The sequence below is a fragment of the Orcinus orca genome, chromosome 8, assembly GCF_937001465.1.
Source record: "Orcinus orca chromosome 8, mOrcOrc1.1, whole genome shotgun sequence".
In the NCBI taxonomy this organism is placed as follows: Eukaryota; Metazoa; Chordata; class Mammalia; order Artiodactyla; family Delphinidae; genus Orcinus; species Orcinus orca.
The window spans coordinates 96,400,101-96,427,529 of record NC_064566.1 but is presented as its reverse complement, the minus strand read 5'-3'; the positions used below and the strand labels follow the sequence as shown (position 1 = coordinate 96,427,529).

Here is a 27,429-nt window from a genome sequence, read left to right as displayed (position 1 = left end):
GGTGAAGGTCTGTAGTTTGGGCTGGAGGCACCCTGGGGGGCAGGGCGGTCAGTTGAGGACCCAAACCTGAGGACTAAGGTCAGGTGGGAGGTAATGAGGGTAGTGGCAGCTGGGAGGGGCTGGAAGAGCCTCTCTTGAGCCCTATTTCCTGGGTGGGCCTCTGGTCTCTCCATTAGGGTGGACTGGTTGGCTCCAAGCTGGGCCACCTGTTGACCTCAGCACCCTAGAATCCATCCTGAGAGCTGGATCCTTTCTCTTCCACTCTGCAAACTTGCAGCGTGGCTGGATGCCCTGCCAGCCATGGGCTCAGCCACTGCTGAGGCTCTGCTTGTGGGGATGCATGAGGCCCACTCAGGCTGGCCCGGACACCTGCTTCCCCTCGGTGGTTTCCTCTGTGTATCCTGTTATTCCCTGCCTGGTCTCACTTCTGGGTGGTGCTGCTGGGTGGAAAGGGAGTGCAGAGGAATGGCAAGCGCTGGAGGGGTCGGGCGCAGGAAGCAGAACCATCCAGGCCTAGGAGGAGGGCTGCCGACGGAGACCTCCATCCTGCCTGCTGCTGGGCTTGCCTCTGAGTCTGTGCAGAGTCCCCGTACTGCCAGGCCCCTCCCAGGGCCATCCCTGCAGCCTGTGGCGACAGGAAAAACAGCTGCTCCCCCTGGGGTCCCACCCAAGCAGCAGCACAACTTAATAGTCTGTACAGCCCCCCGGCAGGAAGCTCCTGCAGGGGGTCTCCACGGGTAAGGGGGTGGGAGGGTTGCATTACAAGGCCTGAAGATTAGGGCTGACCCAAGGGAGGACTTCCTGACCCGAGGTCATGAGGTGCTGCCAGGCGCAGTGAAGGGAGCTTCAGAAAATGCAGGGGCCTCCCCTCCAGGTCGTGCATGGGAATCACCAGGGGAGACTGGGAAACAGAGAGCTCCCCAGGCTCCAGCCAGACCTACCGAGTCAGGATTCGGGGGCACTGACCAGAGCCACCCCTGCCCTCTTCCCAGTGGTGAGGCCTGTCTCCCTTCAGTGTTCGCAGGGGCCTCTGCAGCCCTAGAGAGCTGCCCTGCAGAGCTGCCCTGACCTGCCCTGACCTGGGACTGCAGACACACACGGTTGACAGAGGCAGTGCCGTGTAGCACGAAGAGCTAGGACTTCAGCGTTAGGAGGACCTGGGCTTTGAGTTCCGCCCCTGTGATATTAGTTCTGGGACCATCCACAGGTACAAAGCTCAATTTCTTCATGTTTAATAGGAGGGTGTCGGTACCTGTTTTTAGGGCTGCTTTGAGGAATAAATGAAATAATATATTGCCTCTATATGGTTGGTTCTCAACAATTAATATTCTTTCCTTTTCTGTGCCTCACGGCCAAGGGCAGAATGAGTCCAGCCAGGCAGATTGAGGCCTTCTCTGGAGGCGTTCATTCTCAGATGCCGGCCTGGGCTTGCAAGAGCCCTAGGGTGGGCATCTCCTTCAATTTTGCACCCTGGGGGCCTCACTTGCTCACCCTAGTCCCAGCCCTGCCCTGCTTGTTAGCAATTTGTCATCTCGGGTGCAGACTCACTCAGGTTAACAAATCCTGGAGAGGACCCTCAAGGTCCTCAGAATCTCCTGAGTGAGGTGGAGCAGTAAACACAGAACGTGCACTGTGATAATCAGAGATGGAGATAAACCCGGGGTGATGAGGGTGCAAAGGCGACGTCCAACCCAGACTGGTGGGGTGGGGGAGGGGCACCGAGGAGGGGGTGGGGGAGGGGCGCCGAGGAGGGGACAGCAGAGTGGAGGCGGGAGGGTTAACCAGCATCATGGACTCTCCTGCAACGGGATCCCAGCCCAGTTAACCTTGTTCTACTATCAGGAGGACAATTTGGCCCTTGCCCGCTCTGAGATCTTACAGTTGTGCCCACAGGACACCAGCAACCTGTACAGAAAGTGTAAAGCCCACCAGATGCTTCCGGAGCTCAGAGGGTTGGCATCACAGAGGCCTGGCCCCCATCAGCCGGCACAAGGCAGCCGCAGAGGGGTCTGGGAATATCCCCACCGGGAGGCAGATCTCCCTGCCACTCTACAGCAAGGCCACTCGCTTGAGGAGTGAAGGCACTGCAATCATGAATCTCACCATTCCCCAATTATTTTGAAAGGAAGCTTCCGCGATGAAGGAGGAGAATTACAGAGAGCAGTGCCAGCGTTGGGGAAACATGCCCAACTTCCATCGGCAGCCGTCACTTCCTTTCTCTTTGCTCGAGGTGCGTGTGACAGGAGCTTCCAAACAGCTTAAGCGCAGGGAACTCTGAGTGTGTGTGTTTGTCTCTGAGCGACTTTCATCCCTCCAGAGGTTCAATCTGTCTGCAAAAGCCCTCCCTTGTCAGCGGCTGTTGAGGCAGCTCAACAATGGAACGAACTAAACTTGTTTCGCCGCCTCCAACTGAGAGAAACTCCCCCAGCTCTCTCTCCCTCTAGCACAGAGACTACATCTGTACACGGTAATTGACCCACTGGCTGAAGGTGGGGCACTCGGTATTGTTTCCCCAGCTTGAGTCCCGCCCCGGGAGAGCTCTTCTCTCCACCTGCCACCACAGAGCCATCCTCCACCTCTGGCTGCAGCCCTGTAGAAATTCCAGCTAGCTCCAGTGAAAATCCCTGTGTAGGTGATAAACTCTCTGCCGGACAGGGCCGCCCAGGGACAGGGAAGTTGTAGAAAATGACCTCTGGAATTTGCTCCAGACTTTATGATGCTGTGATTAGGAGAAGTGTTCCTGGGGGCCTTTGAAGTCCCTTGCTGTTTCAAGCCATTGTCCTCTATGGTAATGACCAGATTCTCCGTGACTGGAAAGACTTTAAAAGTCATCTGGTTCCCTCTCCTCTCCCTCCCCTTCCCTGCCTCCCTCTCCCCACTTTCCATGCTTAAATCTCCTCTGCAAGTTGGGCATCAACCCACTTGCATGCTTCTAGCAACAGGGAACTCAGTAAGTCTTAAGGCTCGGGGCCACCTGCATGGTTCCCTGGTTCTTCTTCCATTGAGCTGAAGTCTGTCTGCATTGAGTGGACAGCCACCCCACGGAGCACAGAGATGGAATCTAATCTCTCAGCTCCATCACCCTGGAAGGTGGCTCTCATGTAAACCTGAGGCTTCTCTCCTCCGGGAGAACAGCCCTACTTCCTTAAGCTGCTCCTCTCTTTCATGTCCCTTTGATTGGAAATGAAATCCATTCCGATTCAGACTTTTTCCTTCCCGGATATTTAGTGGGCAAACACGGCCAGCTCTGAGCCCAGTCCGTTGGTTTATCAAACTGACATCATATCTGCTACTCCCAGAGTAACTGAGCCCTGCAAACTTTGTCTGCCTGGTGACGCCCAGAGCCCGGGGAGTCTCATTCTGTCCAGAACCCGGGCTTAGAGAGGAGTTCCGAGGAAGGAGGAGACTCGAGCCGGCTCTATGGGGCTCTCAGAGGAAGGCTGGCTCGAAGAAACAGGAGAAAGAGACTTAATGACTTTCGCAAAGGACCCCAGAGAAGTACAGTGAAGAAAGTGCAAATGGTGGAGGAAACGCCCAGGTGTCCCGGTGCCAAAGCTTTTGGGGGAAGCAGCGTCACCATGCAGGAGGGAGCTGAGAGCAAGAGGAAGAGGAAGGCCCTTCCTGGCCAGAGATTCAGTCACATGTGGGGGCTGGAAAGCCTGAGGGAGTTGAAAGGCTGTGCCAGGGGTAATGAGAGCTTAGAGGGCTGCGTTAGAGACGGAGACTGTACAGGCAACTCCAGCAACCTGCGCAGAGGGCTTCGCGAGAGGAGCCCTGCACCTGTGAAAACAGTCCTTTAGCAAGGATGCTCCTTTTCTGTTTCCAGTTGCTGAAGCCCCAGGGGACTCTCAAAGGACAGCGGACCCTTTAGATGTGGAACTCAGTGGAGCCCACACCTGCACGCTGGCTTCTTTGCACACGTGTACAGATGTGTCTGAACTCCAGCACTTTCACTGAAGTCAAGATAAATATTTTCAAGGGTACCCAGGCAGCCCTTCACCTTACCAGGAAATCCTTATATAAGAGAGAGGTGACTGCGTCTGCTAAGTTGATGTTCTCATAGAACAGGAAGAATTCCTGGACAGGAGATGCCTCTGATGCCTCCACTTGGGCCACCTCTTTGCTGGAGCAAAAGCAGTACAGTGGGTTCCCCTTCACTCCAAGGAAATGCTATTCAGACCTGCTGGATCTCAGGTCCTCTGCAGAAAGACTAGCCCTTTGGGGAGCTGCCTCCCTGCTTGAGAGTGTTCCGATTCCTTCTACCGCCTCTGTGTCTGATTTCTAATTCGTTGGTGTTTTCCATTTCATTTCCCCCTTTTGCTCACGTTTCCTCCCTGTGGAATCGGCTTTGATTTTCCTTTGTCGGAATGAGCATTTCCTTCATATCACAACTGTTCCTCCCTCCTCCCACCCCCATGACACTGTTTAATTCGGCTGCTTCCTGCACCTGGCTTTGCCTCACACCAACCACGGGGGAAGAATCACAGCCCGCAGCCCCTGCTTTTCCTCCCTCCATGTGAGACCTGGGCCTCTCCAGTTACACTTGCTTCTGCTGGTGTCAGGAAAGAGTGAACTTTAATTACTGACACTGCTGTGCCTGGCATGGGGGCTTGGCGAAGGCTCCACTCCATCCCTGGTGGTCTGCCCAGTATCGTGGCAACAGGATGCTAGGATATTCCCATAATCCTCTGGCTGGTGATTAACAGTCTCTTTCCCTGTGCTTCCAGATAGGACTGTCCCACAGCCACTCTGCCAGGTTTGGGGGGTGGGGGTGAGGTGTGGGAGAAGATGTAGCCTCTTATAAGAACTTCAGAAAAGGAAATTCTATTATCTGTCTCCCATGATCTCCCACTTCTGGGGTCTTCCTGTGGGAATGAATTGCTCTAACCTAAATCCTACCCACTGTCGTTTTAGATTTTTGCCTTTATTAGTGACCAATCTGGCTGTGTTCTCTCTCACTCCCCTGATCTCCGAGGTTGGTCTGGTGGGCGAGGTGTTGGGGTCAGGGTGTCCCTGTCTCTTTCATGGCTTTACTCATCTCTCTCCATCTCACCTCCATCTTTGGTTCAGGCTCCACAAATGGCTATTTTCCTGTTAGCATCTCCTTTGCATCCTGCACAATTCCCAGTGGTGATGGAATTGAGACAGAGAAGGCATAGCTCTGTGGGGCAATTGTTTACTGGATGTTGAGACCATCACACCAATTTCACTAGGCCAAGATTTTGATTAACGTACTCCAACCTGTAATCCATGGCCATGGGGATTTCGAAGTCAGGAAAGGCCCTGGTCTGCTGAAGTAGTCCATTCATCCATTCATGGAATTATTCATTTAACAACTACTTTCTGACTGTCTTATTCCCAGCCAGTCACTGGGCAGAGCACAAGGAGAATGAGCTAAGAAAACATGGTTCTTCTTTCCAAGGGGAAAGACGTATGTACCCATGTACATGTTACAGTGTACATGTCTTTCTTGGGGAAGACATATGTACCCATGTACATGTTACAGTGCCATGTGATGAGCGCTTTACACGTACCAAGTGGCATGGGAAGAGAGCGGCTGTGCCTGGGGACTCAGGAAAGGTGTCGAGCAAGAGAAGACTCTTGAACCGTGCCTTCGAAGGAAACACAGAAGCTCTATGGACAGTCGAGAAAGTGGAGGAAAGACTTGATGTTACATTGTTCAGGCAAGCAAGGCACTTTCAACTGCATTCCATGGTGTTTGCCTCAAACTTACAGAGACTGTGAAATTATGAACTATATCGTCGATTCTTTTAATCTGGGACGGTATCTGTTCTCTGGAGCACCTTGCATGTGGCCTTAGCTGCTATTCATAAAGCCGAGGGATACCAGGCCACACAGAGAGCCCAGGCAGTAGGGCCTGGAACCAGGTCAAGACTTCCACGCCTCACGGAGGCTAATGCAGACACCTTCCAGGAAAAGCGTAGAGGGCTCTGCTTATAGCCTGAGCCCTGAGTTCCTAGGGGTGCCAAGTGTGCACTAGCTCAAGATTTAGAGGCAGGGAGAGCGTAAATCCGTCCAGCCCCAGGGTCAGGGGTGTTCTGATTTCGGTGTCTGCTCTTTAATCAATAGCATTAGGTTTTCCGATTAAAAGGTCTTAACTTGATAGGCTCCCAGAAGAGTCATTGGTTCTGACGTGGACGTATTACGTGGCTTCCTGACTACCAGGGAGATGCGGCCGGCTTCCCAAAGGAGCAGGGATGCTGCTCTCTTTATGTTCTCTTTGGATCAAGAACCAGAAATGAGCTTGGTTTTCATCACAACTTCAAAGATGAATGTTGGAGCAGACCCTGGTTAGTTTAACGCTTCTGCCCCTGAAAAGACCACAAAGGTCCTTGGGGGACCGCATTAACCAGGTGAAAATAGATCCTACTGCCAAAGAGAATCCATGATTTCCCTGCCAGAGGACTCTGAAAGAAAGCCCTTAGTTACGTTTAAATAATTCAAGCTGCAGTTTAGATGTTTCCCCATTTGTTCTTCCAGTTTCCTCCACATTTCAGACCTGACAAGCTTATCACTGAGGAGTTAGAGGAAGCTCTCAATGGAAGGTATTCTGGGTGGGTTGGTGGCCGTTGGCATCAGTGCTGGGAAGCAAGGGAGTTAATGTGCTCGAGCTGCAGCTGGAAGGAGGAATGGCCTGTGGAATTCATTCAGCTCAGTGCCCATGACCTCTCCCCAGAGAGGCCTCCCCGGTCGCTGTACACAAAACACCCCATCCTACTGGCCTGTTTTATTTTCTTCATAGTCCTGCTAGCTACAATCAGCTTGGTTATTATCCATTTCCCCCTGGAACGTAAGCTCCACAAGGTACAGCATCGTCTTGTTTACTGCTGTATCTCCTGGTGTATTATAGGTGCCCAATGAATATTTGATCAAATAGCTGATTAAAAAATATGAAAAGAAAAGAAAATAAAGAATATGAAAAGTTTTTGTGTAGACTCTGAAATACAAGCTAGATACATGTTTTTCTGGACTCACAGTTAAAAGACCAAGTAAATGTAACCCTATGTCACAGGGTCACTGTGAAGACTACATGAGATAATATATGTGGAACTCCTTTCTAAACTTTAAAACATTATATAGACAGGGAGTTCCCTGGTGGTCCAGTGGTAAAGACTCTGCGCTCCCATTGCAGAGGCCACGGGTTCCATCCCTGGTCAGGGAGCTAAGATCCCGCATGCTGCACGGCTTGGCCAAAAGATAAAAATAAAAAACATTATATAGACAAAAAATGTAGTAGATAGGTAATGTTTATCTATTCGTCCTCTCTTCCTTTGGGGCCCCCATGGTTCCAATTGGCCTGTTAATCACAACAACAGATTACAGGGATAGGCACATGATCCAGGCCTGGACAGTCCCACTCCCTTGGGACAGTGATTGGCCCAAGAATTGAGCACGTGATCCAAATAGAACCAATTAGAGTTCTTCCCTGAAATTTATATATTTGTACTAAGAGGAGAAAGACAAACAAACAAACTATAAATCAGGGCATCTGAAGGCTAATCTTCCTTGTCAAAAGGGAATAAAAGTCTTTCTCCGCTTGAAACAAACAGAAATGAGATGTGAAGGGTGAGATGCAGGTGTCTGATGACCCTGACTCCTAACTCTGGCTCCGATTGTTGGATCCCTGGAGCTCTTCATTCTTTGAACTCTCTTAGTTATTTTCCACTTCGCAAGCCAACATTTTGCCCAATTAGTTTGAGATGGTTTTCATTTGTATGCAGCTGAAACGAGTTATTCCTGGTCATTCATTTATTGGTGTTTTCATTTATGAATTTAGTCATTAATATATTTAACAAAGATTTATTGACTATAAAACACCATCGTTGTATAACAAAGAATTTGACTGACCTTTGTTTTTGGTTCCTGGGAGGGAGCTTCTAAACCCTTGGAAGGTGTGCCTTTGTTATTCATGGTGGGCCCTGGGACCACACCTGAGTTTGTACTAAGGAGTTGACTCTGGATGGGCGTTGGTCCTGCAGTATAGACAAACCTTGTGATTATAGGGTTGGGCTTTAAGCTATGTGATGTTGGCCTGACCTCCTCCAGAGAAGGGAAGGGGTTGAGAGATTGAGTTCAGTCACATGGCCAAGATGGAATCAATCATGTCTACATAATGAAACCCCAGTAAAAATTCTGGGCACCAACTCCTGGCTGGTGAACACATTGCTGTGTCAGGAGAGCCACATGTCCTGGTTCCAGGAAAAGAGGGCATGGGGTCTCTGCATTTGGGGTCCCCCAGACCTTGCCTATGTGTCTCTTCATCTGGCTGATCCTGATTTGTATCTTTTATCATAAATTGTAAGTATAGTATTTTCTAGAGTTCTGTGCGTTGGTCTAGTGAATTATAAAACCCAAGGAAGTTGTAGGAACCTCTGAATTTGCTGCCAGTTGTTCAGATGTGCAGGTGGCTTGGGGATCCCCAAACTTGTGGCTGGCATCTGAAGTGAAGGGAGTCTTACTGGGGACTATCCCCTTAATCTCTGGAGTCTGCATTAATTCAGATGCTTTGTGCAGAATTATACTGCAGTATTGTAACCATATGTATGACCCAGTCATTCCATTCTAGGTATTTATTCAAGAAAAAATGAAATAAATAATTTTTCACCAAATGAAAGCTTTGTATACAAATGTTTATAGCAGTTTTCTTTGTAATAGTCCCAAACTGGAAGCAACCCAAGTGTCCATCAATAAGTGAATGGATAAACTGTAGTACATCTGATCAATGGAATACTACTCAATGATCAAAAGGAACAGATTATGTACCACATCTTCTTTATCCATTCATCCATTGATGGACATTTAGGTTGTTTCCATGTCCTGGTTATGTACACAGTGGAATACTACTCAGCCATAAAAAGGAACAAAAGAATGGCATTTGCAACGACATGGATGGACCTAGAGATTGTCGTACTGAGCAAAATAAGTCAGACAGAGAAAGACAAATACCGTATGGTGTCGCTTACATGTGGAACCTAGAAAAATGGTACAAATGAAGTTATTTACAAAGCAGAAATAGAGTCATAGATGTAGTGAAAACAGACTTATGGTTACCAAGGGGGAACGGGGTGGGGGGAGAGAGAAATATCTATACACATGTAAAGATATACATACCTATAAAATAGATAACTAGTAAGGACCTACGGCACAGCACAGGGAACTCTACTCAATACTCTGTAATGACCTATATGGGAAAAGAATTTTCTAAAAAAGAGTGGATGTATGTACACGTATAGCTGCTTCACTTTGCTGTACCCCTGAAACTAACACAACATTGGAAATCAACTATACTCCAATAAAAATTAATTTTTAAAAAAAGAACGAATTAGTGAAACAGGCAACAACATGGAGAGTCTCAAAATAGTGATACCAAACGAAAGAAGCCACCCGAAAAAGTATACACTGTGCGCTTTCATCTACATAAACCTCTAGAGAACACCAGCTAATCTGTAGTGACAGGTCAGTGGTGGCCTGAGAGAGGAGGTGGGGACGGGTGGGAAGGAAAGATTGTGATGGGCAGGAGGATACTTTTGGGCTGTGGGTGTGTTCACTATTTTGATTGTGGTGGTAATTTCTCAGGTATAGATCTATGTCAGAACTCATCAAACTGTACATTTTAAATATAAGTAGTTTATTGTACATCAATTAAACCTTAATAAAGCTGTTACAAATACCATTGTGGTAGGTGCTATGAAAGGCTGGAATTTTCCTTCCAACATCTCCCGTACCTCCGACTCAGTACACCCCAGTGGGACTCCTCTTCTGACCTACCTCCAATTTACTCTTGCTCTTGACATATGCTCTCCCGGTTAAGGACACTACCCTCTAGTCAGAACCCAGAAACCTGAGAGCCTTTCTGGACTTCTTCCTTTTCTTCCACCAACAGCCAACTGGAAATTAAGTCCTGGTGATTCTCTTTCCATTTTAACATCTCTTAAATTCGACCCCTCCTCTCCAGCCGAGTTTAGGCCATTATTACCCCACATGTGAAGTGTTACGATTGTCTCCTAACTGGGTTTCTAGTTTCCAGTCTTACTGTCCTGCACACAGTCCCAACCCCCCCTTTATAAGGCTCCCATAGTATCCATCCTCTACACTGCTTCCAGTGGGAGCTTTCTAGAACCTATGTGTGATCTCTACAGGGCCTTAATACATGCAGTTTCTTCCAGATAAAAAGTAGAAACTAGGGACTTCCCTGGTAGCGCAGTGGTTAAGAATCCACCTGTCAATGCAGGGGACACGGGTTCGAGTCCTGGTCAGGGAAGATCCCACATGCTACAGAGCAACAAAGCCCGTGCGCCACGACTACTGAGCCTGCGCTCTAGAGCCTGTGAGCCACAACTACTGAGCCCGCGTGCCGCAACTACTGAGCCCGCGTGCCACAGCTACTGAGCCCGCATGCCTAGAGCCCGTGCTCCGCAACAAGAAAAGCCACCCCAATGAGAAACCCGTGCACCACAACGAAGAGTAGCCCCCGCTCGCTGCAACAAAAAGAAAGCCAGCACGGAGCAATGAGGACCCAACACAGCCCAAAATAAATAAATACATAAATTTATTTAAAAAAAATAAAAGTAGAAACTAAATATTTTTCTCCTCTCTTTGCTTAGATAATACTTACTTTAAACCACTGCTTCTTCATAGAGACCTTCTCCACCCCCAGTCTAGTTATGTCTCTGTTAGCACCTGGAACTCCCCCTCGGTAAGAGTCTGTGCCACTCACAAATGCTACATTCATGGTTAATTTACTGTCTGTCATCGGACTGTACTCTTCATGAAAGAATTATGTCCTTTCCGCAGTGTCTTGCTCAGTGTTTGGTCCAGACAGGAGTTCCATAAATTTCGTTTTACCAACTCAAGGAGAGTTCAGTCTACTAGGAACCTAGTATGACAGGGACACCAATATATATATTAGGCAAATGTTACGTGCCTTAAAGCATGGCCCAAATAAAACACTGCAGTGGATCAGAAAAGGGAGAGAGGTCTGGCTGTGGAATAAGGAAGGGCTTGAAGAAGGAAGGGGCAAAGGGAGCTGGGTCAGGCATTTCATAGGGAATGAACTGGACAAAGAGAAGATGCAGGAAAGTCTACAGTGAACGCGGAGACTAGAACAGTCCACTTTGTTCAGATTATACATTTACAGAGTGAAAACAGTAGGCAGAAGGAAGACTGGAAACGCCTTGAGGCCAGAGCTTGGAGGGTGTTAAATACCCAATTAGTTGGTGGCCTAGGGGGGCCACTAAGGGTTTTTAAACAGGAGAATGACTTAGCTGTGCTGCTACCAATTTTCTTCTTCTCTCCTCCCCTCCCGTTCCCCCTTCTCTTCCCCTCCCCGCCCTCCTTTTTGGTGGGAGGAATCATAGTAGCGAGGAATCACAACGCAGATTAGAAGGAGAGAGAAACCAGAGTTGGACACCTGCTACTTGGACTATGGTCCAAGCACTTGGGTGTTAGCCTTGAAAATAAAGGAGCAGCATCAGATGTGAAAGAAGTGGTAGAAATAGACTTCGTAGGCCTTGGCACTGATTACTCAGGAGGATGAAAGAAAGAGAACCTTCAAAGATGAATCAGTGGTTTCAACCCCCCTTCGCCTGGAGGATGATGGTGTCTTTACTAACTATCACCAAAGAGTTGGTCTGGTGGGGAATCTGACTGGGGTAGAGAGTGGGAAAGTATTGGGAATGCATTTGGCCTGCAGAGCCAGATGAATGCAGTTCCTGGCAGTCTTTGATCAAGAAATTCCACAGGCTTCTTCCCTGTTGTGCTCAGTTCGCTGGGAACCTCTGCCAGTCAAGTGGACGGGAGATCCGTCTTCACGAAGAGATTTTTTTCCCCTTAATAAATAACAATGCTAAACTGCAAGTGTGTGGGGGAGTATCAGGACATTGCTCCTCTATCCTGCTGTTGTGTCCAAGCTCTGGATAATTAGTGTCTGATAGTTTTAAATAGATGGGTCTCTCTGGCAGCAGGGATTACAGCTTGAAATCAATCCTGAACAAATATTATATTAATTTCCCAACTCCCTCTCTCTGTGGACAAGACCTGTTCTTTTCCTCTGAGCGCTGTAATGACGAGAACATTAATCTTAGATCATTTAGAGATGAAACGGGAGTGGTAGAGGAGAAAGAAGGAACTGAACTTAGGAGCCAAGGAGGAGGTGGATGCTGAAAGTTTCACGTGGCTAGATGCAGACTGGAAGCAGGAAAGGACGTTCTGAGAGTACACGGGGTGGGGCTGGGGGTCTGTTCTGCGTTCCGGCATTCCCCCAATGTTCAGCTTGAGCCTGACATTGGCACCTGCTCTGACAACAGCCTGGGTAGTCTCTGATGTTTATTCAGTCTCTGAGAGGAGACCGGTTCTACATAAATAGGTCTGCAGGGGGCCTGGCTAGACTTCTGACTTTCCAATCAAACTGGGCAATCTACAATTCAAAAACAAACAGGACTGCCTGGAGTGAGCCTGGGAAGCACAGCCTCTTCTCCTGGACCGTTAAAAGGGAAAAACCCACCACCTACAACCACATCCTTGTGTAATGGCAGGTGATGAGGCCCATGCTCCTGTTCCCAGCCTTGGGTAAAAGCTAGGCCTGGAAATGTTTAAACCTACAGGCAGTCAGCCCTCGATTATTAACGCTAATGTAATTCCCAAACAATTTCTCTTTGGCTTTGCAGGTTTTTCGTTTGTTTGTTTTTTGTACTTCCATCTGGCCTTACCTACCTAATCATGCTTGGCTCAGGTTGACATTGAAACATGAACCTGAGCAGCAACTGGGGGGTTGTGAAGAGAGCAGCGATTGGGAGCTGGTCCGGTCCTGCTCGTGATGAGTCTTGAGGTCAGAGCATCTCAGGTTCCCAAGTTCGTAGAATGGGGACTAAATCAGCCCTCCCCCATAGTGTTGTTGGGAAGGTCAAATACAATGACAAGTGGACCTAAGCATCTGTGAAAGCCCAACCCCAAGTAGGATTATGAAAATATCATCGCTGCCCAAGCCCTGGATTCCTGGGGATGGGAGGCTTCGAGAAAAAACCCACCTGCAGATGAATGTGAAGGGCAGATGCAGAAAACACTGCTGCAAAGTCCTGGAGAGGCGTCTGTGACCACTGGATATTCCAGAATGTGAATTGGAGGCTGGGCTGGTACAGTTTTATGTAGCGGGGGAGGGGAGGAAAGCCGCTAGGAGAAGCCACTGAAGGAGGCAGGGGTGCAATAGGATGGGAGAGTGTTGAGGATTGTGAAGGGTCTGGTATTTTCCCCTACTTGCAAGCTAACAAGTTAGCCTGCCACGGTTCCCGGGATGCTGGCAGAATACATGAGACTTCTGAGTCAGAGACAAAGGTCATCACAGCAATGGCAGTAGCCGGAGTGCTAGCATTTGCACAGTTCCCAGATCCCCAGTTCGTACAGGGTGACTGGAAGAGGGCCGGGTGACACCTGCACACTCAGGGTTGCTCTTCGGAGAGCAGTCCTGAGCTTAGGGAACCTGAATCTTTTTTAGTGAGAAGTAGGCCGTCCTGACCTTTGCCCCAGAAGGAGACATTATTGTACTGGACTCTAAGCCAACTTTTCCTTTGCTCCCAAGAGACCTTGTCTCTATCATCCAAGGCTGTTTGCTTTACTAACATTCTTAAAAAGATAATTCAGAACAAAGTCAGTTAACAGCAAGACGTGCAGAAATGCAAGAGGCCTAGGGAACATTGTCATCCTGCAGACTTCTCTCTCTCTAACGAGAGCAGAACTCTTTCCGAGCTGAGTCTACCCCTGATTGCAATGGGAAGCGACCGGAGATGCTGGGGTCCCAGCAGCTCCCAACAGGCACCCACTCACTCCACCACAGTCACCCTTTGCTCTGCAGCCAGGTGAGACCTCTGAGGGGCACATCTGACTGCTTCTCAGCTGAAAATGCTTCATTGCTCCCCTTTCTCTTAGAGCCTTCTCCACTTAACATGGCTTGGAACAGAGCAGTGCTGGGACCAGCCAATCAGCATCACCCAGGAGTTTGTGAGAAATGCAGACTCTCAGGCCCCACCCCAGACCCAGCGAATCAGACACTCTGGGAGGGGGCCCAGAGCGGAACAAGCCTTCTCGGTGACCCTGATGTGTGCTCAAACTGGAGAACCACTGGATTGGAAGATCTTTCAGTATCTGGCTCTCGCTTGGTCATGTTTCAAAAGTTCTAGACAATTCGTCAGATCTTCTAAGGCACAGGGTTCTCTCTCACCTACGAGCTTCAACGTTTATGTTTGTTCTTCCCCTTTCCTAGAATGTCATTCAGTCTCTGGGGAGTTTTTCTAGATAATTCCTACTTATCCTTCAGTTCTCAGCTCATGGTCACCTCCTCCAGGAAGTCGTCCTGATCTCCCCCAAGTCTGAGTGAAGTATCCTCATTAGCGTTCCCAAAGCTCCCTCTCTTTCCCCCACCAGAGCACAAACACCCTGAACTGACATTACTTGTCTAATGTCTGTCTTGTCACCTTTTATCTCTGATCCAAAGTAAGTACTCAGTTGGTACTTGTTGAAAAATTAGTTAATTATTTCACCTAATTCCAGGCCAGTGGCCATGAGGGATGCCACACGTGGGGCTAGAGGGGCCAGGTGGGAACTCTGAACCTTCTGCTCAGAGGCTTGACCTTGCGGGAACGTTCCTAACGAAACTTGAAGGAGCTTGACCCACCCTTTCTACTATAACCCAGGGGATTCTCTTGGGGAAAGAGCAAGGTCCTTAATCTCCCATCCTAGAGATGCTTGGGGACACACATCCTACACTGGCCCAGGTCAGCACAGCTTCTAAGAGCCAAGAGCAGTGGCCCTGCCTGCAGGAAGCATCATCTCAATTCTAGGAAAGAAATAGGAGAAGGGGAGGGAGGGGTGGAGAGTAACTTTTGCTAAACTCCTAGTATGGCCCAGGTACCTTAGACACATTAGCTCGCTTAACCGTCACCTAACAGCCTTGTTTGACTGTTACTTAAAGACATCTTTAAAGACAAGTGGAATACAAGCTCAGAGAGGCAGAGAGGGTCTTCAAGGTCACAGAGCATCTATATGGCAGGGCCAAGATTCAAGAACAGGTCTGCTCCCCTGGGTGCTACCACGACTCCTCCTCTCCTCTCTGTCTTGGTCAATGTACTCAGGAAGAGGTTTCCAGAAGCCAAAAGGTTTTGCTGTCCTAGGCCCCCATGTTTCAGTGGCAGAGCTGGAAGTCCTACAGAACCAGAAGCCCCAAGAGAGGCATTATTATATAAAGGATAAGGCCCAGAACTCAGACAAGTGCTCAGTGACACTAGTTAGATCACACCCTGATCTCCTTTGTGTCCTCACCTGTACAACTGGAGATGGTTGACCTGTATGGCTTCCAATAACCCTCCCGTATCTGACATGATCCCAGATGCCAGTGGGCTGTTTCCATCCCCTGCAAATCCCGACGTAGACCATCCCGAGATCAGGCTCACCACGCCTGGGGGAAAGAAACAGTGGCATTCTTAACCTGACCTTCATTGTTGGCCATCCCTTCAGCACCTTCAGGTCTAAATTGAGGGGTGGAGGTGAAGGCAGCAGTGGCAAGGGTCTTGAGAAATATGGGCACCCTTGACCCAACCCCCCGGCCTCCACATGTCCATTGGCAGGTCTAGCCAATTAGAACAGTGGTTTTGCACTTTGGTTCTGCAGTGAAATCGCCTGGGGAGCTTTGAAAACTCTTGATACCTGAGATTCTGATTTCATTGGTCTGGGGTGTGGCCTGGACATTGGGATTTTTAAATGCTTCCTGGGTAATTCTAATGTGTAGGCTGAGAACCACTGAGTTAGAATAAGATTAGCATCATCCTTCCTCCCTCTCATGGTGATATTTTGAGAAAGTGATAGCCTATACTTTTGATGGGAACAGCTACGCTTTCATTACTCACCCCAAAGAGAGGCTTCAGGATGGCTGTGTGCCCCTGGTCACTCCAGGTTGCACTGTATCCTCGGTGTTGGGTCAAAGCCCTCCCCAAATTTTCATTTTGGCTTTTCCATCTTCCTAGGTTCCAAGTTTGCTGGCTGCAGGGTCGCAACCAGGGAAGACAGAGGTATGTGAGGAGGTGACGTCCAGGCAGGCAACACCTCTTGTTGGTTAAATCTGCCCCATCTCCAGCCCGGCTTAGGGAAACTGGGCCTTGGGCTGCAGGAGCGACAGGTGCAGACCTGACCAGTTCACCCTAAAGAAATGCCGCTGACCTGGACCTGGGTAATCAGTGGGGCAGCTGTTGGGCTGGGCCAGAGCTGGGACTCATCCATTCCAGCGTTGAGGTATTGAGCCCTGCACTTTGCCTTCCAAGCAGGGCTGCGGGAAGTAGTGGTGGAGAGGCCAGTGGTGGAGAGCGGTGGAGAGCGGATGCTGGAGGCTGTCTTAGCTCCGAGGCTCCACTGCAGCTCATCGGCCACTCGAATCCGTGCAACAGAACACAAAGGATTTAAAATCTCAGCCCTCAGCGGCCCAAAGTGTGTTGGTGGGAGAGGACAAACTAAATCCCTATTTTCATTCCATCTGCCAAATGGAGCTCACATAAAGCCTTTAAACTATCAGCTTTTATTTGTTTTTAGTGTCCAATTTAGGGCTTTGCACGGGACTCCCTCCAGGGCTTTCTCAGTGGATTTATATCACAGTCAGATAACATCTCTGAAAGTTTGTCTGAGCTGGAAAGTAGAGAAACATCCTTCTCCTTTGTCAGGTGACAAGTGACGGCGCCCAGGCAGCCGGCTAGGGTGCACGGGGAACCCATTCTGTATTCCGGGGCTGGGCTGGGTCCTGTCTGGAGAGGGGGCTCCGAATTGCCTTTCCTCTTCTGGGTGCAGAGACTCCAACTCTGAAAGCCTTTCAACAAAGCACTGGCTGTCCTCTGGGCCTGTCACCTGCAGGCACGAAGATGTCAGCTCCCTGGCCAACCACCCGGTGTCATTTGCAGAGACGTGTACGTTGGGGTTAGAGGGGAGAGCGTGGAAGCCTGCTCTGGCTGGCCCGGTAGGAAACAACAGCTCTCTTCTCCACGTCTAAGCTGCCTCTTCCAGCTTCCACCAGGAGCTGCATTAACCCCCTCCTCTCTGCCTACCTTCCCTCTCCTAGCTGGGCACTCATCGTTCTTTCTTCCCATACACGTTTATTGAACATCTACTATATGCCAGGCAGTATTAGGTCTGGGGGTTCCCGTGCCTAAGTTGCTCATGGCGAGTGTGAGAGGCAGAGAGGCAAGTAGGTGATGACAGGGCAGAGATAACTGTGAAGAGAGACGGAAACATGAGGATTTGAGATGGTTAGAGGAGGAGCAGAGAGCCAGCCGGAGGGCTCAGGAGACGGTCCTAGAGCAGAGACCCGTGGAGTGGTGAGCATCCCGGGCCAGGGTGTGGGGCAGGAGGCTTCTTTACCCTAAGAGACCGTGGCCCCGATGAGCGTTCATAGGAATCCAGGGCATTCCTGGTTTATACCTGTTGTCCTGGCAACACTTTCATTCTAAAAATGTCACTGGATGACAAACCGTCATAAATGAGAACTGTTCCTGAAAATTCTATGAATACCATCTTCACAGGGCAGACGTAACCCGGGATTGAAAGCCTATTTTGTGACAGAGTCGGCGTGCCTGGCGTGTTCTGTGTGTGTGTGTGTGTGTGTGTGTGTGTGTGTGTGTGTGTGTGTGTGTGTGTGGCAAAGGGCTGTCAGGCAGAGTGTGTGTGTTGCCTCCATTGAGTCACTAGAAATTTCAAAAAATGGCCGGGGGGTTGGAGAAGGTGGTCATGAGATACAATAGGAACCATTTTAATTCACTTCTACCTTGACAGTTTAGGAGACTGAAGTCCAGAGAGGCGATGGGAGGAGCGAAGAGGAGAGGAGAGCCGTGGGTGTGTGCCTGCTGTGAGCCACACACCTTGCTGCACAGCCTCCCTGTGAATCAGAGGTAGGTACGTGCCCATTTTCCAGATGAGCATGGAGGCTTGGAGAGATTCTATAACTTGCAGCTACAAGGTTGTTCAGCTCCAAGTAGCACATGACGTTTCCCAACTCGAGGCCAGTGCCCCCTCCGTGACATCTCAACTCATGGGAGAATGGCTTGGATAGCCCTGGCCAGGCCTGGCCTCTTTTCTAGTCTTGCCACTGTCTCCAGTCCCCAAGGGCCTCTCCCACTCCTTGAGAGGCATGTCTTCTGGGAAGCATTGGATGGAGTCTTCCTTAGCCCCTGACCACTCAGCCCTTGCACGTCACATCCTAGGACCCTGAGGGACAGGCAGGAAGAGGGGCCTCCAGCAGGGAGGAGCTGGAGACAGGCTGGGCTCCCGGTGGGATCGGGAACTGTTTATTCCAGTTGTGTGCCCTTGGGCACCCCTGCCCCTCTGGTCTATGAGGGATGTGCAGTGAATGGCTGGAAAGATACTCCCAGCTGTGATGTGGCTGTGATTCCAGGGCTGCCGGCCTCACGTGTGCCACAGGAGCATCCTGATTCTGTGGTTAAACAGTGGGAAAACTGCATCTTCAAAAACCTTTCCACCTTCTCATTGCTGATTGGAAAAGCAGATTTGCTGGCGGTGGTGACGGCTGAGGGAGGGCCCCAGAAGCTCAGAGATGAGGCCGAAGGTGGCCACTGTGGGGAAATCTGACATGAGTGTGCTGTACGGAGCGACGTCTGCCTGGTCATTGCTTGGTCCTGAGCCCCAGGTCCCTACGAGGGATGTGGGGCTTGGCTGAGAACCTAAGGGAGCTCTTTCCTGGGGCAGAGGTGGGGAGGAGGCTGGGGCTGCTTTTCCAGGCAGTTGAGCAAACAGCCCTGCCCAGACTTGCCTCCAGTAAGTCCCATTGGCATGAACCCCCTTGTCTGGCGTCCTTTCCTACGTCAGACTTCTGCCCTGCCCCCTCTGAGAACAGCTCGCTGGCTCCAGGCCTTAGAACACCTGCCGCCTTCCCTCCCCCGACATGGGGGCCATGGTTCCCGCTTATTGGCAAGGGGCTCAGGAGCGGCTGGAAAGGGGAGAAAGCAGTGAAGGAAGGAGATCATTTGCACACCCAGACTTGTTCTGCAGAGCAGTTGTCAGGGTGCCCAGAGCGCTGAGCTCCCACCTCGCCTCTCCCAGGTGTGAGAGCCGGCGGCGGCCTGCGAAGGCCAGGTGAGGGCTCCACCTCGGTGCTCCGGGCTGGGGGGCGGGATACCCACAGACCATAAGAAAGTCAGCCCCTACTGTCTGAGGGCCGCATAAGGGATGGAGGGACCCTGTCCTCCAACTAGTGCAGGACCACATCTTCCCAGCCTGTCTTCTCCCTACCCCCGACCAATGGGGCCAAGGTCACTGAGCTTACCTTCAGCACCCCCTGGCTGGGTCACCAATCTCCTACCAAAGTCCAGGGTCCCAAGTGGGACCGTGAGACTCTCCCCACTTCAGGGACTGGGGGAGCCACAGAGCCCTTTGGTGCATTTCTGTGTATGTCTGTGATGTTTCCTCCTATGACTCCACTCTGACCCTGCCCTGCTCCTTACCATGGCCCATGAATGCCCGCAGGGTCAGAGGGTGCCTCTCCCAGAGCATCCAGGGTCATCCCAGCCCCTAGGAAGGAGCTCCTATGTAGGGGGATGGAGGAAGGAGCCGTGCCAAGCGTGTACACATGACCTTAATAACTGCATCTATCTAGCATCTCATGTGGTATTTTCCCATCTGTTTGCTAACTCAAGGGTTCTGTTGAGTCCTGTGAGGCGGCAGGGCAAGTGTTACCACCCTTCACCTTGTAAGTGTGGAGTCCCAGGACCTGGGAGGAGCAGGGACTTGCCTGAAGTTAAGAGCAGGCCCAGGGTGCAGGCCGGGCCTCCCTGTGCAGCCACCACTGGCTCCCTCCGTGTGTGGGTCTAGCCTGGGGCCCAGCTGTGCTCTGGGCCCACAGGGAGAGCTGGGGTGCTGAGCACCCTGTGCTGTGCCAGCCTCTGCCTCCTAGGAGCCTGGAGCTGCGGGAGGCCCTGGAACCCGATGGTTCGCAGCCAGAGGGCCTGGCGGGAGGAGGCTGGTTCAGCAGACAGGCTGCCACCAGGTGTAAAGCGGGAACAGGGAGACTTGGTGAGTGAGCACCAGGGTGGAGGGAGCAGGGTGACGGGAACACGGTGCTGGCAAAACGAGCCAGTTGGTGCAGATGCAACTATCGACTAAGTCCTGCTCTGGTCCTGCCTGCAGGTGCGGGACTTGGACAGTGAGAGAAAGCATGGGCCGCGCGTGGAGTGAAGTGAGCAGGCATTGTCAGGGGTGCGTGAGACAGGCCCACACAGTGGGTCAGTCTGCATGGCTCTCCTTTCCCAGCTCCTCTACCCCCAGAGACCCCAACGCGCCCTCTGCTGGGATCCATCCCTTCAGACTTCTCACTGGCGTCACGGCTCATCAGCTTGGAGTCTCTCTCTCTCTCTCTCTCTCTGTTTCTCTCGCAGGCAGGCGTCTTACCCATCCTGTCCCTGGGCTGTTACATGCCAGCGTCCTCCTCTAATTCTTGCTGCCCACCAGGCCCCCTCCATCTTCCTCCCTTCCGCCCCCTCTCCATCCCCAGCACAGCTTAACTGTGCTGCTCTGCCTGAGGTTCTCCCTTCTAGCATCTCCTTGCCTTCTCAGAGTGTCACGCTCATCCCGGATCCTAACCCAGTCCTGGCCTGCAAGGCCCCTGGGGGCCTGCTGCCCTCTCAGCTCACCTGAAGGGCTCAGTCACCAAAGGTGCTCGCTGAGCCCTCCCTGCTCCACCCCCAGCAGGTGGGCAAGCGGTCACCTGGTCACCAGGTCCCTCCCAGATCTCCACATCACAACCCAGATTTTCTCCTAATGGTATTGATTTCCTCGGCCACACTACTGGGATCAAAGGCTGCCTCAGCAGCTCGGCAGTTCATTAGGTCCTGGAGGTCCCAGGGGACTGGCTGCAGCTAAATATGTGAGCGGGGGGCTCAGGCCAGGGCTGAGGGGCAGGTGTGGTGCGGAGTGCAGGACAGAGCAAGGCATCGGGCTTGGTGTGGATAAAACAGGCAGGAAGGGAGGCCCCAGACAGACCTTGCCGTGGCTGCAGTGGGAGCTAAGGCTTCGGGCCTCTCCTGGGACCAGCAGCGACCCTGTCCCACCTGACGCAGCCCCTGGCTCACGCCCATCCTCCCTGCTATCTTTCTGACTGTCCTTCCAGCAAATACCTAGCAGGCCTTGTTCTGGGCACCCGAGATGAGAGCTTCCCAAGATTATCCCTGCCCTCAAGGAGCTAGAGGAGACAGACTCAGACAGAGCAGGTTGGCTGTGTTCATTTCCGAATGACCCCTGAGCCAGGGACTCAGACAGACCTGGGGCTGGGGCTGAGCTGGGGCAGCTGCTGGATGAGGGCATTTGGGGAAGTTTCCACAGTGCACCATAAGAGTCACTTCCCTTGTTCCAAAGCTGTGTCACTGGCGGTCGGAGTCTACACTCATGCGGACACTCCCCCTCCTCCTCTTCTGGAATCACTCAGTCATCCAATCAGCAGGTGTTTACTGAGCGCCTACTGTGTACCGGCACTGTGCTTGGCCCTGTTGCTACAGTGGCGAGGATACAGACACGTCCCCTTCCTTCTCGAGGACTCTGAGTCTGGAAGTGAACTTTCGTTTGTCAGCCTGGAACCACACCGGAGCTCTGGGATAGGGCACGCTGGCCCAGAGAAGAAACTGAAGTTTGAGTTAGGACTGTCAGGGGCCCAAACTGAACCTCTCCTCCTCCATTGGGCAAAGGTCGACCATGCCCCTCAAGTACCCTTCCCCACGGGGGACTCCAGGGAAGGGGTCTCGGGATAGAGGACAAGCACTTGTTCGGTTCCTGGGTGTGTCTCAGTCCTTTCCGGCTGCTCTACCAAAAACACCATAGGAAAAAAAAAACCCAAAAAAAAAACCACCATAGGCGGGCTTCCCTGGTGGCGCAGTGGTTGAGAGTCCGCCTGCCGATGCAGGGGACACTGGTTCGTGCCCCGGTCCGGGAAGATCCCACATGCCACGGAGAGGCTGGGCCCGTGAGCCATGGCCGCTGAGCCTGCGCGTCCGGAGCCTGTGCTCCGCAGCGGGAGAGGCCACAACAGTGAGAGGCCCGCGTACAGCAAAAAACAAACAAAAATACACCATAGGCTGGGTGGCTTACAAAACAATTTATTTCTCACAGTTCTGGAAGCTTGGAAGTCTAAGGTAAATATGCTGGCAGATTTGGCGTCTGGTGAGAGCCTGCTTCCTGGTTCACAGACAGCTGTTTTCTTGCCGTGTCCTCACATGGCAGAGAGGGCAAGGGAGCTCTCCGGGGTCTCTTTTATAAAAACATGTATCTCAGTCCCGAGGGCTCCACCCTCAAGTCCTCCCAAAGGCCCCACTTCCTCATACCATCATCTTGGGTGTTGAGTGTCAGGATTTCAAGATGTGAATTGAGGGGCAGGGGAAGGGGGAACATAAACATTCTGTCTACGGCACAGTGCTTCACATTTCATATCTTAAGCCTCATCAAAACCCTAAGAGATGGGCTTCCCTGGTGGCGCAGTGGTTGAGAGTCCACCTGCCGATGCAGGGGACACAGGTTTGTGCCCCGGTCTGGGAAGATCCCACATGCCGCGGAGCAGCTGGGCCCGTGAGCCATGGCCGCTGAGCCTGTGTGTCCGGAGCCTGTACTCCGCAACGGGAGAGGCCACAACAGTGAGAGGCCCGTGTACCGCAAAAAAAAAAAAAAAAAAAAAAAAAAAAAAAAAAAAAACACCTAAGAGATACATATCGCAATCCCAATTTACAGACCAGGAAGCTGAGGCTCAAGGGAGCAAATGATCTCATCCAAAGTTTTCATGGGCAGCACAAAACCAGGTCTGGCTCCACAGCTCATGCTTTTCCTCAGCACCATGTTGCCTCTGAAACACACAAAACCTCCATCCTCCGCTCCCGTCTGAGCACTGCAGACACACCAACACCCTGACCTCTGGGAGGATTGCTCCCACTCAAGGCTTTGAAGAAAATTATAGGGAAAGTGCCAGAGTGAACACTCGCTTCCCTTCCTTAACTTCTACATCCCTGCGTCTTCCTAGTCCTGGCAATTCCAGTCTCCCTTGTCTACACTGCTCTTGCCCCAGAAAATCCCAAGAAGGCTTCACGTGGCTCTATTTAAATCCCCTTTCAGCACTCAGAAGCGGCTCTGCTTCCCTGGTGCGCTCTAGGTCTCCATCTGGTTCGGAGGCTATTTTAATTCACCGGATGTAGATTAGCTGTGATCTGGGGCTGAGCTGCTGGAGAGATGCCTTTGTCTACAGAAGGACAATTTAAAAACTAACTCAAAGCATAGAGAACAAATAAATAAATTCCTCTTTCTGTCTCCAGCACTCTCCATCTCATTTTTACAGGTAATTGCTGAAGGATTTTGCTTCCCACAGGCTCTTGCTTGTATGGGGTGTGCAGTGCTGCAGCGTGGACCAAGGACAAGCAGCTTCTGGCCAGAAATGCCAGGTGAGGGAGAAGGCGGCTCTAGTGGGGTCAGGAGAGGGCATGTCCCAGCCCGTGGGCATGGAGCAGGGGGTGTGCCCTTCCACGGCGTGCTCTAATGTAAATGTTCCTGGGGCAGGAATCACTTCCCCCTTCTCTAATCATTGAGAAAGGGGCCTTCAGGTCTGCCCCGGCCAGAGCCCAGAGAAGGGCTGATTAATTACATCAACACTGTCCTAATGTTTCGGGAGTTCGTGACCCCTGAAATCTGCTTCTGCATCACCCAGGGTGGTGGGGTGAGTGTGTCCTGGCTTGGGAGGCAAAGAGGGGCCTAGAGGCGGGAGGGGAAATCTTGCAGCTCCTGAAAAGCTGTGGATTCAAAGAAGAGGAAGAGAAGAAGAAGTCTGTACCTCTGCCAGTTTCTCGTCTACTCTTCCCAGTGAGCCTTGGAGGAGAGCTGCACCATCGCCCTTCATAGATGAGAAAACTCTGAGGAGGGACGTCCAGCTTCATGCAGCAAGTGCAGAAGCTTTTCAAACACGCGTCTTCTACGAGAAGTTCCGGGTCTCTCCTCTGCACCACTGCTGCCTCTTGAAGAGTTTCAAAGAGCTGGTGAGGGTTTAAATGAGCAGGGAGGGGATGCAGATGGAGAGAAGGAGAAGGGAGGGGATCTTTTCCTCTCTCCTCCTCCTTTCCTCTCCTTCCCTCCGCCCCCCCGCCCTGATCTCACCTGGGGCAGCTGCCCCCTCCTCTCTGGACTGTACAGGCCCCTTGTCATGGTCAACAGCAGTGTTGTCCACAGTAGGTGACCAGCCTTGGTCCAGATCCATGGAGGACGGGTTTGTCCTTTCAGTGACATGGGGCTCAGGACGACATTGAGAGTGACCATCAGAAAGCAAAGACACCTCAGGAGGGCAACTCTGGGCTGAGTGTGGGGCAGTGTAGATGGGGAAGGGGGCTTACAGGTGAACCTTGAACTTGCCCTATCCAGACTCGCCCTGTGCCAGCTGGGCGCGTGGCCTCCCCTCAGCCCAAGGTGGTGGTTCAAGGCAAGACCTTGCTTTGATATCCTCGCCTGAGAGGCCGCTATTATCTCCCCTCTTCATGGATGCGAAGGCGAGGCTCAGAGATCATATGCGTAGCAAGCTGTAGATCGGCATTCGAACCAGGCCGGCCGCATTCCAAAACTAGAATTTCTACCAGAAAAAACAATAATAACTCCAAGTGGTGTTTCTGGAGGGCTAACTCTTTCATCCTCTGTGCTGATAACTGTGCAGACAGCATCTCACGTAATCCTTAGAGGGTCCCCATCCTTCAGATAACGAAACTGAATCTGAGAAAGGTCAATACTTTGCCATGAGTGACACACGTCTTAAGTTGAGGCCCCAAAGCCTGTGCTCTTCACCTCTAGGAAGCTGCCACTCACAAGTGGACCCCAAATAGACAAGATGGACAGCTCACACCTTATGCAGGGCATGTATAGGCGCTGTTCAAGTTGAAGGGGGAGAGGAGGGAGTTTGCGGAGGGAAACTATGCCGAGTCCTCCCCTTCCTGCCCTGGGACCACCCGCTGGAGCTGGCACTCAGCACTGTGCAGCGTGCGCCTTTATCATGTATCTGCCCCATGGCTGGAAGGGAGCTCCAAGAGGGTAGGGTGGGGTCATAGCCCTTTTAGTGTCTAGCTGAGGTTTACCAAGTGTTTACAGGCGAGGAAACGGAGCCCAAATGGTTTAGGTGGGCCTGAAACCCAGAACGCTTATGTTGCCAGTGGTGACAGATCAGGTGTCTCACACAAGTTTGGAGGGGTTGCTACTTCGTAGTCCAAGGACTTTCTTCCTGAAGTCCCTCCAATCACCACACAACCATCCTTCTTTGCTTCCTCCCCATAAGTCAGTTCTGCTCCTGCCCCTGTGTTGATAAGAGCTGGGGAGAGAGGAGAAAGCAAGCTCATACCACCAAGAAGCCCAAGTTGTGACTTTTGTCTCATGATACCCATTTTGCAGGTGTCAAAACTGAGGTTCAGAGAAGGACAATGCTGCAGACTTAGTCCCCCTGAAAGGACAAGCCTCCTAAACAATGAGTGAAAAGACAGTTCCATCCTTCAAGACTTAGACCCTCCCTGGGTTCTTTCCTGTAGGAGTGAGTGGTGTGGGTCTGCAGTTTGACCGGAGGCTGTTAGGTGTCAGGATCACGCTTAAGGAAAGGAGGAGCTGCCTGGGAGAGAAGACTGGAGCTGGTGTGGTCTGTACACTGCTGATGACGCAGGAGATGAATTTAGATGGTAAAATTTTTATTGTTGCCTTCGATTTGTGGCAGGGGCTATGGCTTTCCATATATAGTAATGATGTAAGATTTAGTTTCTAAAAACATTTAAGTAAATAAAGAGAGTCAATTTAAAGGCAAGTACGAAACAATGTGGTTTGACTTTTGAGAAACTGACAAGGGGTCCTGAAAAGGTACTCCTGGCCCTGAATTTCCTCCCAGACAAGCTTGTGGCAATTCATGGACTTGGGACCAGGAATTGCCCATTTTGGGAAACCTCTGTTCAAGCCTCAGGCGGCCGGAGCTAGAAGACATTTGAAGGACCGCCTGCCTGATCCAACATTTCCTATCAGAGATGAGGAAATGGAAGCCAGGGCTGAGGTTGTAGAAGGTGTGTCAGCACACACTTTCTCAGAAGGAGCCTTGATCTGATTCGCTTTCCGTCTGAGACCCCTGGGGTGCAGGGCTGAGCCAATGGCCCAGGTTCACACCCCCAAGAGCAAGGTGGAGAAGCACAGGGTGAGGTTTTGAGCACAGTGGGCTTCAAAATGACCAAAGCAGCTTTGAAAACATACAGATGCCTGGGCCCCATTCCCAGAGATTCTGATTTGGTGCTTTGATTTGGGGGCAGCATTCAGGGAAACTGTTCTTTAAAAATCTCCCCAGCTGCCCACCCTAAACTGGACACCGAGGACCCGACATGACATTCTTAGGGAGGACAATCCTTGAGTTACCCTTTCTTCTGCATTTTCTAGGCTCCCCCAATACCTAATGCAGAGTGGGGTAGGAGAAAGGAGAGAGACGGGGAAAAAGAGAGAGAGAGAAAGGAAGGGAGGGGGAAAGAGAGAGAGCGTAAGTGAGCAAGTAATCATGGGCTCTGGACCTAGAGAGGTCCGGCCAACAGTACTGGCTGCACCACTAATATTTACAAGATGTGTTACCCAGGGCATATTTCTCAACTTTGAGACTCAGTGACTTCATAGGTAAAATGACGATAATATTCATCAGTGCCTCAATAAACTGCAGTGAGTTTTCCATGAGATGCATCATTTAAAGGGCTTAGCACAGTGCTGGGCACATGTCGTGAGCCCTCGATGAATGCTAATTCTTAGCCTCATCACTTTATCATTACAGCCAGAGGCCAGGATGATCTTGTTGTTTAGAGGAGCCAGGGACTCAGGTGGAACATTCTTCAGGGCAGAGAAGAGTTCATTAAATTGCTCAGAATTAAGATGGGCAGGAGCTAAGGAAGAGCGGGACTTAATTCCCTGGCATACCCAGGGGAAGGGGCTTTTGGAAGAGATTTGCATTGGCTTTAGTTGATTGCAATTACGCTGTCCTTCGCTGTGCTGAAAATAAGATGAAACCCTAACAAAATTCCAGGTTTAATTGAAATTTCCTGGGATCTGTTATTACATCGCCGTGATTGTTCTGTGCCACTAATGAGCTGTGCTAGCTGATTATCCAAGTGTCTCTCCAGTCACTATTCCATTATTGCATTATTAAAGATTAGATATGATTGTCATAGCCGGCAGTGTGAGCATCAAACAGCAGAGACAAATCAGAAAGCCTAACAGATGGACAGATGGACAGCGTTGGGTGGAGTGGGGCCAGTGGGCTGGGTGTGCTGGCCAACAACTTGGTACCCAGAGTAGGACGGGGAAGGGTTATGGGTGCTAGTGTGGTGAGGAACCAAACTGAGGGATAGGGGCCATGCTGGA

General features: G+C 51.1%; 1 long non-coding RNA gene across 2 annotated transcripts; it reads left to right on the top strand.

Annotated features, from left to right (window-relative positions):
• Nucleotides 1-18,926: 18,926 nt before the first annotated feature.
• Nucleotides 18,927-26,517, top strand: LOC117196948 (uncharacterized). Of its 2 annotated transcripts, XR_007478726.1 has the most exons (4): nucleotides 18,927-19,137; nucleotides 23,369-23,471; nucleotides 23,888-24,059; nucleotides 25,450-26,517. It is a non-coding gene; the product is annotated as an uncharacterized LOC117196948 (long non-coding RNA). The 2 variants fall into 2 exon arrangements; XR_004477388.2 differs by lacking the exon at nucleotides 18,927-19,137 and having other exon boundaries at nucleotides 23,158-23,471.
• The last annotated feature ends 912 nt before the right edge of the window (nucleotides 26,518-27,429 follow it).